The 10175-nt window shown below is 50.9% G+C and overlaps 1 protein-coding gene across 4 annotated transcripts in view; it reads left to right on the top strand.

Annotated features, from left to right (window-relative positions):
• Positions 1 to 1449: 1449 nt before the first annotated feature.
• GJC1 (gap junction protein gamma 1) overlaps positions 1450 to 10175 on the top strand; it is a 31629-nt gene continuing 22903 nt past the window's right edge. For 2 of the 4 annotated variants that reach the window (XM_075775281.1, XM_075775277.1), the window contains exon 1: positions 3764 to 3964. The gene's annotated coding sequence lies outside the window, so the exon portion shown is untranslated. Of the gene's footprint in view, positions 1539 to 2009; positions 2156 to 3763; positions 3965 to 10175 lie in introns of those variants that run through there. The other 2 variants (XM_075775279.1, XM_075775280.1) reach the window with 2 other exon arrangements.

Below are 10175 nucleotides of genomic sequence, written 5' to 3'. Positions count from 1 at the left end.
TTCCCCGTCGCCTCCCCCATCCCCATCGCATCCCGCGTCCCCCGCGGCCTGCTTTCCCACTGCCCTGGGCCGAAGCGGGGTTCAAGCCCTGCCTGGCGCAGGCAGTATCAGCCTTCCACACTGGCCGTCCTGCCTGCGGCCTCGCGGGGGTGCTTATCGCCTCCCAGTACAGCCCAGCACCAAACTGGTCCCCTGGGGACCAGGCCAGGCATCTCCCGGAGCTGCACAAGCCCCGAATTCCTCGCGCCAGGGCTGCAGCAGGATCAGCGCCCGCGGGGCCGGCAGTGTGCTCGGTGCTGCGCGGCACGTCCCAGGGCTCAGGGGATGCGACCCCGGCGCTGGAGCCAAGCACTTGGCCGCTCCCTCCCCTCACAGCGACGGGTTTTGTCCCAGGAAGGGGACACCCGTCATCGTCCTGGGGTGGCTCCGATCCCAGCCGTGGCCTCTCTGGGGCTGGAGTGGAGGGTCCCGTGGGGGCAGCCGTACACCCATGGGCAGCGGTGCCAGCCGCCCTTGCCCTGCGGAGAGCAGAACCGTGGGGCTGCACTGCCCCGTGGGTCCCTGTGGGTCCCCGTGGGTCTGGGCATCACCCCGGCTGTTTCACCCCAGGAGGGGCGGCTGGATCCGGGCGGGCAGGCGTGGGAAGGAGCCGGTTCTCACGCAGGCGGCTCCCGGCAGCTGGAAAACGCTGACCCACGCCGGGGCCCGAGCGGCCGCACGAGCTCTCCCAGCTGAAAACTCGGCCCCGTGTGCACGGGCTGGGAATTTTCGGCGGAAGCGGCTCTTCCCTGGGAGCGAGGGCTGTGCGCGGCCGGACCCTGACCCCCGGCCCCCTCCCAAGGGGCTGGAGTTTCCCCCCCAGGAGCAAAGGAGCTTTGCCGGGTGCGGAGTGTCCTGGGGGATGCGCCCACCCGGGGCGGTGGTGAAGGTAAACTGAGGCACGCTGGCACGGGGACCTGCTTGCGAGGGCAGCGGGTGCTGGGGGCTCCATCCTTGGCACGAGTTCATCGGGGCTCAGCACCAGGCCCCACCAAGGCGGCAAATACCCCCACCCACAGCGGGCTCATCAGCACCCAGTGACGCTGGCCTGAGCCCTCGGTCATCCCCGCGGGTCCCCACCGATGCCAGGGAGCCCTCAGCAGTGAGCTCCCGGGGGGGGGGGAGCCCCAGCCCTGCTCCCGGTGTCCCTGTCCCGGGGGGGACCCAGCTCGCGCGGCCGTGCCCCCCCCGTGCCCCTTCCCACGCGCCACCCCCACGCCTCCCACGCGCGAGGCCTCCCGTGCACCAACCCCCCCCTCCCCCCCCCCCCCCCGCGGTGGGAACGCGCCGCTGTCAGCGGGGGCGCGCGCCGGGCGGCACGTGGCGGCGGGACCGGGTGGGTGGGTGGGCTCATGGAGGGGGGAGGGGAGGAGGGGAGGGGGCTTCGCGCATGCGCCCCGCGCCCCCTGCCCGGGCTCGGCGGGCCCGCCGCGGCGGCGCGTGGGGGCGGCCGAGGGGCCCCGCCGCGACCATGGGCTGGAGCCGCGCGGGGCGGCGGCGTGAGTTGGGGGGGGGGGGGCGGCGGGACAGACCGAGCGGCCGCGGGGCTGAGGGGCCGCGGAGGGCGGCTCTGAGGGGGCGGTGGGCTCAGGGAAGGCGGGACAGACCGAGCGGCCGCGGGGGCTGAGGGGCCGCGGGGGGCGGCTCTGAGGGGGCGGTGGGTTCAGGGGAGGCGGGAGAGACCGAGCGGCTGAGGGGAGGCGGGGGCGGCTCTGAGGGGGCGGTGGGTTCAGGGAAGGCGGGACAGACCGAGCGGCCGCGGGGGCTGAGGGGAGGCGGGGGCGGCTCTGAGGGCGGTGGGCGGCCGCGGGGCTGAAGGGAGGCGGGAGAGACTGAGCGGCTGAGGGGAGGAAGGGGGCGGTGGGAGAGGCCGAGCGGCAGCGGGGGGCTGAGGAGATGTGGGAGCGCTGAGGAGAGCCGCGGGGGCTGAGGGGAACCGGGCGGTCTGAGAGGAGGCGGGAGGCTGAGTGGAGCCGCGGGCTGTGAGGGGGCCGAGCCGCAGGGTGCTGAGGGGAGACGGGAGCCCGAGGGGACCGAGCCGGGCGCTCTGAGGAGGGGAGCGAGGGGCCGAGAGGAGCCGCCGCCGGGGCTGCGCGCCCTCCGCCGCCGTTGCGAGGTGCCGGTCGCTCCTCCGGAGCCCGGCGTCTCCCGTGGGCTGGGCGGGCCCCCCCACATCCCCGCTGCTGGCGCCGTCGGCTTCGTCCCCCCGCTGGGCTCCGGAGGGCCGGGACGCGCCTCAGGTCCCGCTTTCAGGGACGGGCGTTGGTGCTGTGTTTTTCCCAAGTGAAGAAACGCAAACCCTTGTCGCAGCTTTCTGGCGTTAGAGAGAAGGGTGCTGGTAGTACACAGCCTTCGAGGTGTCTTTACCACCTTCAGTGGTAAATTTTGCTTTTTCCTGTGATGCTGGTCTTAGTTCCAAGTAACAGGTTTGTTGTGTTTTTTTTACTTTAAGAGACACCAAGTGTCTGTCACCTCGCTAGTGAACTCATCTCGCAAAAGTGGCTCGGCCATCCCAGCTCCTCAGCCTGGCAGGACTGCGCTCGGCAGATCCCGAGCATTCGGTCCACGGCAGCAGACGCTGTTGTAGCACCAACGCAAGCTAAGAAATCAGCAGCTCCTTGCTCTCCTTGGCCAGACTAACGTTTATAATGCTGCTGGTAGCCTGAGTTAACCCTGTCTCAAGCTAACTGGGGCTACAGCCGTATGGTTTGATATTTCTCTGTGCTCGATCTGAATGCAGAGCATGTGGAGAAAAAAATGTGCTGCCTGTATTGGATAATGAAAGTTTTGGCCTCTGTTGGGCCTAACTTTCACCCGTTGTAAAGTTTCACAAGAATGGCATTTGTACGGTTATTTTTAGTGCTTTTTTTTTTTTTTTTAGCCAGTTCTCTTTTCTACTGGTAGGAATTAGTTCTTTCTGGTCATTGCAACTTTGCTTCCCAGGGAAGTGCTAATTTTGTTCCACCGTCAAATTGATTACAAATAGGAGACAGTGCATAGAGATTTAATTAGGGCATGGATGTACAGTATGGATTCTCGAGCAACAGTTGGTAACACAGGGTTGAGCTGTTTCATTGGGTGTTTAGTTAGTGTTTAGAAATAAGAGGAAGAACAAAAACCTTGCATTTGACAGACAATTGATTATTCCTGTTGTTATTTCCATGTCTTCTGCCCACTGTAAGTCAAGGATAATTGGTAGAAAAAAAAAAAATCTGTCCCTTTCTGTCAGAAATCTGTTTCACAGTGATGTTCAGCAAACCAGCTGTCAGCCCGCTTACCAAAACCCGCCTTTCTTCAGGGCATTTAAAAGGGTAAAGCTGATGTTTTCTGGTGAGACTTGTGATTAGGAAAATGAAAGGTGCTGTTCTCTGTATTTTTGATTCTTTCTGAGCATATTCTAAAGTTATGCTTGTGCTTTCCTGGGGGGACAAGTAAGCTCTGTTCTACGAAGCGGATATGTAAGAATTTTTAAAAGAAAACGAATATACAAACACACTGGTAATTTGAGCCTTATTGTGCCATTCCTTATTCTCCCCATACGACTGCAAACAGCTGAAAGTCCTGTATTTCCAGCAATCCTAAAATTAACTCCAGCATTTCTGCAGTTCTAAAAAGGCAGGAGGGGATGATGTTTGTTTTCCCTCTTGCGTCGCGCTGGTGACTGAAGCAGATCCGGAGGGCTTTGGCGGTGGGTGGGGTGAACCGTTACATATTTTCTGTGTCTGACGAATGCGCAGGCTGCTCAGTGTCCGTCCTCCTCCTCTTTCTGGTCAGCGGCAAAACCTCCTAACGAGGAGACGGGTCCTGACGATTAAAGCCGAGGTAGAGTAGTTTGACTGCAGGGATTTCCCGTGTGAACAGCACGGCCAGGGATCCTTTATGGCCAGGGGCTTCTGACCATGCCTGCGGCGGAGGAGGAGGCGAGGTAAGGGGCTGAGGGGCTCGGAGCAGCAGCTCAGGTGAGCTGGGGTTGATGGTGTGCTGAGAGCGGGCAGCGTGGCTGCGTGCTCTGCGTCGCTTGTGCCAAGTGTGGGTGTTTGCCCTGGGAGTATTTCTGTGACTCCTCGTAAGAAAACAATCCCTTTGCAGTGTATTTCTCAAGAAACAGTAACTTGACTGACGTTTCTGAATGTAAGTGGGGCAAAACAGAACAAGGAAGGTATTTTAGTACGCTTTGACACATACATTTGAAGGTTTGTGTTTCAGATCGCATAGAACTTGTTTTACAAGACTCTTTCCCTTTTTTCTACTGTGTTGGAAACGCGTTTAGCTGCTGTTTGTTGTGGCTACTTGGGTTCATCACCCAGCTTCTCTCATCCTTGCAATGGCTTTTAAAGCTGGCTTTATCAAGTTTCAGATCAGTTTAAATTGTGAAAAGTTATTTAAAAAATCTTAATGACTGGCTATACCCTTATCGACATGACTACCTTTAGTACTTTTAACACTAAAATTGTGAGTTTTATCACTGATGTAGCGGACTATTGAATTACTGCTAATAGACAACATTTTCATTTAAAAAAACGTAAATGTTTTCTTAATTGATGTAATGATGTTAAGGTTTTTTTGGTTTTTAAAAGCAACTCACAGGTCCGAATGCCTGGTTATAAATGAGGAATTGTCATGAAATATCCGTTTTCTAGCTGGGTTCCATCGGTACCCGTTCTTACCCGTTCATTAGTGATTATTTTTGCCTGTTAGTTTGAAGCAAGCATCCCAGTCATGACAGATGACTTGCAAGTGATGCAAATATCAGTAAATAATTGAAAAATTGGCCTCACAGACTGAGAGCACGGCAGCTTGCTTCGAACGAGTTAGAGAGGAGCCCTGAAAGGGTCGGAAGATGTGCTGACAGTGAGGACTTCCAGCGGTCCCGTCCGTCTCTGAACAAAGGGAAGGTGAAAAGAAAACTCGATAACGATTTATGAGTGCGTTTGTGGGGACAAAGGCGTAGCAAGGATGTGATCAGAGGCTAGGCAAATTTAGAACAATTTTAAGAATTCGGCAAAGATTTTAGTATGTTCTGAAGAGTTTTAATTGTAGACACAGTTTTTTCTAAAGGATTTTCTGTGGTTTAAAAGGTAATTGGATTGGGAGTTGTGTTGCATAGGTGAAACTTTATCTAATTAAAAGGGCTTTTCTGGCTTTATTCTATATGGTTTTGTAGCTGACAAGGGCAAGATTCGAGAGGAAGGGCCTCATAAATAGTGAAATCTAATCGCTGATGGAGAGTTTGCGATGAATTTTCACACATAGACTTGTTGACTTAGTAATCTACTGACTGCCAGCAACTTCTGTGAGTCAAAAAAACCCCCAAAACTCTCCTAAAACATCACTTTTTGCCAAGCCAAGGAAGAGGTCCAGCACACTTGTCATGCCTGCGATCGTAGGTGTAATTTAACCCCTCAGGACCAGCAAAGCGACCTGGAAATGCTGTCGGGAGTAATTTCTTCCTGAAAGCTCTGACATTGGGTACGTTACAGACTGGGTTACCGAACCTCCTGTGCCTCGGGTACTTCTCTTGGGAAAGCTGGAGCCAGCAGACGCTCACAGTGTGGCTGACACTTTTTTTGACCCAGCCACGATGCTGGAGAGCCAGGACGTGTTAGATCGTGTTAGGTCGTAGTGAGCTTTCAACAGAGAGCTGCTAGAGCACAACAGGATGTGTGCAAGCGGGGAACAGGGGAACCCCGGTAGACTGTGCTCATCAGGTTGAATTTTGGTGATTTTCCAACATTCTCCTTGTGGTCATTTGTTACCTGCAAGGGGCCGTGTGGCTGAGGAAAAAGGTTATAAAATCAGACTGTAGCCTCACTGTTAACATTGAGCAGGGAAGAGGGAGGGAATTTTGTGGCTCTTTCCTAATGCCACTTCAGATTTCCACCGTGTCTTCTTAAACATTGGCAATGCAAAGTGAATTGCAGCAGGTATGTCAGTTATGCCTTAGCCGTATTGCTCAGATAGGATTCCTTGGATAGCGGCATAATCTTGGAACACAGTAATGATTGTTAAACAGTTAGAGTAAAATCCTCAGCAGATAATGGACCCCTTTGTTGTCTGGCTGCTCTGCGGTCCAAGAAGATGGGCACTGCTGTCTCATTAGGAGGAAGGTGATCCTTTCTTCCCACCCTGTTTCCAGCTTTTTTTTTTTGAGCTGCCACTCAGCAAAGTACTTTACGGAGTTTGTGCTCCAGATTTATTTATTTTTAGTCTGGTTAATAGGAAGTAAATTATTCCTGTGAAAAAAGTTCTACTAATATTTCCTTACTTTTTATGCTTGCTCTACTTTAACACTGCTGACCTGTATGAAGAAACACGATCCTTCCTAGCGTCCCTGCCCAGTGTGTAGGAAAACTCCCTGAATTACAGATGCGCCTCCAAAAACTGGTCCCTGGACCACAGCCCGGTCAGCCCTTCGAGGGTGGCTGTGCTGCTGCCTCCGTGCGGGGAAACAATCTGGTTTGCTGTGCTTTGTGAATGAATATTTTATTGCAGAACCCTGCATCGTTATCAGCCTTTCCAGCTGGTCCTCGCACTTCCTGCGAGCAGCGGGAGTGGGATTCCACCGTCCCGTACTTGTGCCATGTAATAACATGCTATGCTTTCTTTTGACTCAAGTTGTGGTTAATAATGGTCAAATTCTATTAAATCACGTCTCACTTGCTGTGTGCTGTATTGCTCAATGTCTAAATTCTATTTCTGGAAAAAACCCGTACTTTTTAAATGTCTAAATTATCTATTCAGCGGCCATTCTTCGTCGTGGTTTTGATAGGCTGTTTGCTTTCTGTTAAAAGCCACAAACATGAATTTATCTTTAAAATGCTCCTCAGAGAGGAAGAAGGCAATGTTAGATTTCTGACCTCCTCATACCATAAATATGAATTGTTATTGCTGTTTGGGTAGTAATGCACGATTCTTCCCAAATTGTGAACTGTCTGGAAGATCTGGTTGGGATTTTTAAAAACTTGGCTTTCTTTTGTGTAAAACAAAGATTTAAGGTGAAAGTTCCTGGGTGCACTACAGGCTAAATTGGCACACGGCAGTGCCTGGCTGGGCAGTTACGACAGTACTAGGTATTTTCTGGTGAAGGAGGTACTGAGAACAGTGAATGTTGTAGCAAAAAGAAATCCCTTTTCCTTCTGCAACCATAGATGACTTAGTTCCATACCTCAATATTGGCTGATAATTTCTTAATGATTACATTTCAAAGAAGAACCCAGGGCTTTAAGTAATAACACAAGTTATAAGGTTTTCTGCCTCTATAAATGAAAAGCTATATTTGGAATATAGCGTATTTATGGACAAAATTGTATTAAGGGAAATGTGATGGAAAAATTGAGTCAGATGAGCTGATGTTGGAGGCATTTCCCTATGGAGTCATTGGGCTGAAAAATGTTTTATATGCCTAAACTTGAACAGATGCTTCAACACACACGCACACGTACAATCCCTCCTGTTTAATATTAGCAGTTCTGTTCATACCACTGTGATTAATTCACGGACCAGCCTGGTTTAGTCTCTTGTCCGGGGGCTATGGGGTATTTCCAGATCATCCAGGTACTTAAGCCCATATTTACTAACTGTAAATATGCAAGCAGCCTGGTTATTAGCAGGATTTCTTTCAAGCTTTATGTTAGGCATGTGCTTAAATGACTCAGTGACCTGGGATTTACATCTTCACACAGGAGTGAAGGATTTCTCCCTATTACCTTGCTTAGATGAAAATCATTGGAGTCAGCCAGCTTTTTTGCCTAAATAAGGCCATGATACCAGCTTTCGGCTCTTACAGATATTAGTTCCACCTTTTTAGTTACAAATTTGTCAGAAAACAATTCAGAGTGTGTGTGCCTGACCTCATTTAAGATACTGTTGAAGTGCTAAGAGAAGACATACATATGGATGATAAGCAGATTGTGCCTACTCTTGGTTTTAGTACAAATACTGTATTCGGTGGTGCTGGAGAGATGGCTGACAATTAATTGCATTTTATTATTTTTCCTTTGAATACCCATTGTGGTGTTCCGCTCAGTCGTTAATCTGTTTTCCCAGGGTTGTTTTATTTGCCTTGCAGGTAGCTGCGCACAGCGCTTCCTCTCTTCTAAAAATCCCCAAAGCCCTCCCAAAAAATGCAGCACGTTGGAGCCGGTTGTTTCCACTTTGCTTTTCCGATTGAGCTAAACTGATGAAGGAATGTGGGAGAATGACGTCTGGGTCTAAACCTGAGGGTAGCCATGATGTGCCTCGGAATACACGGCTTGCGGGATGAGCGATGATGCTTGTGGTGTCAGGGGATATTGTCTCGTGCTCGCAGTGACATCGCACCGTCGGACACTCGTGAGAGGTGTGCAGCCGTGCCAGCCTCACCTATAACAAATCATCGGCTCTAAAGTTCTGTATCTTTTGTGCTTAAAATAGTAGAGAGCCTGGGAGAGTGATATATTTCTTGTGTGTGGATGGTTTCTGTGCTACCTTGAGGGTCAGTTGCTGACTCCTTGTTAACCCTGGGAAGTCTTGCTCTGTTTGGGTTTCAGGGACACAGCTGAGTAATGCCGCATAGCCCAGGGGCCTGCGGTTACACAAACACCTGTAGGCAGGTCACGGGCTGGCCCCCGTGTTAATATGTTTTTAAATGGTATAAAAATAAAATAATTAAGGTTCTTTAATGCGTTTGTCTTGCAGGTGTGCTGTCTTGTGTGCAGCAGCTCCTTCTAAAAATCTGATTTTCACAGTAAACGTTTTTAGGTAGTTGAGAAATGACTAGATTTTAATTACAGCATTCGTTTATAAGAGTTACTTAGCTGACATTCAATAGTTTAACACAGTTAAACTATTTTTTTTAAAGGCGAATATTTTTCATAGTGGAAACTGTGGTTCCTGGGATATTAAAAAAATAAAAAAAATTGAAGTGTTTGGGAGGAAGCACACAGTGATCTTCCATATAACCATATGGAAATTATCTTCTTTATTCCCTAGTTCATGTAAAGTTTTTGCTCCTTCTGGACTGTTTACTTGAAATGTCCACTTCTGTGGCAATACCCAGCTTGATTTGTATTCCTCAGCCTGCTCTTCCTCTCTGCAATCTGTGGCAAAACCTTATCGATCTGGGTGTCTGTAAAATCTAGTTCCCTGGAGGATAGCACTGGGGAATTATTGACAGAAATAAATCATTGCTGCCCTTCAAGTGTGCTGATTGTGTGAGATTTTGTCCGACAAGTAAATACTGAATAGCAATTGGCTGTAACTTATCAATGATTAATAACCTCAGGTACCTTTTTTTTCCTTTTGGCTTCCGCTAGCAGCTCTCTTTTAGCCGTTCATGAATGTGCTTATCCCACGGCCCCTGGGGAGATGCTGGCTCCCAGCTCCTTTAGAACAGCTGCGCTGGATCGGACTGGACGTCTGCCTGGTCCGGCCGGAGTCCTGGTTCTGACCCTGGCTCAAGCAGAGCCTACAGCAAAAGCACAGGAGAAGCATGTTGGAAACCCCTCTCAGCACTTTGACTACTTTCTGCCTAGAGGCTTGCCCGTTGTGTGAAGTACCGTCTCTTTTTTTTCAGTTTTTAAGGGGTTTTTCTTCTCCAGGCTACTCCAGATTTTACAGCTCCCTTCTCCCCTTCCCCCCTCAGCCTTCTCGTTTTTCCACTGTTCTTCCTACACCAACCAGTCCGTACCTCTTCTCCAAACCTGTTTCTGTTCTTTGTTTCTGTGATGGGGGATGGCGAGAGTGACCAGAGCTGTACGCCGTGGCTCGGATGTGGGTGAGCCACGGGCACTCACGGTGACACAGCAGCGTGTGCTGTTTGCGCGCTTGTCCTTCTCTAACACTGGTAAAATGCTGTTGGCTTTCTGGACCGTGCTGAGTGGTGCTGGAGCTTTCATGGAGCAGCCTGTCAGCCCCAAGATCTGCTTGCTGAGGCCATCTCGGGGCACATCTTTTTTTAGTGTGACACTGAGATTTGGGTGGGTTTTTTTATTTAATGTATACATTGCTTTGTCTATGTGGAATTTCATCTGCCATTTTATCACCAGGTTACTTAGAGTCGTAAGGTCCTGCCGTTCTTCACGGTTGCTTGTCTTTCTTGCCTTGAATATTACCATCAGGATCCTTGGTCATATCCCACCCGTCTCGCTGTTTCGTTT

This window comes from Balearica regulorum, chromosome 24 (assembly GCF_011004875.1).
Source record: "Balearica regulorum gibbericeps isolate bBalReg1 chromosome 24, bBalReg1.pri, whole genome shotgun sequence".
In the NCBI taxonomy this organism is placed as follows: domain Eukaryota; kingdom Metazoa; phylum Chordata; class Aves; order Gruiformes; family Gruidae; genus Balearica; species Balearica regulorum.
This window is presented reverse-complemented; position numbering and strand designations above follow the sequence as displayed.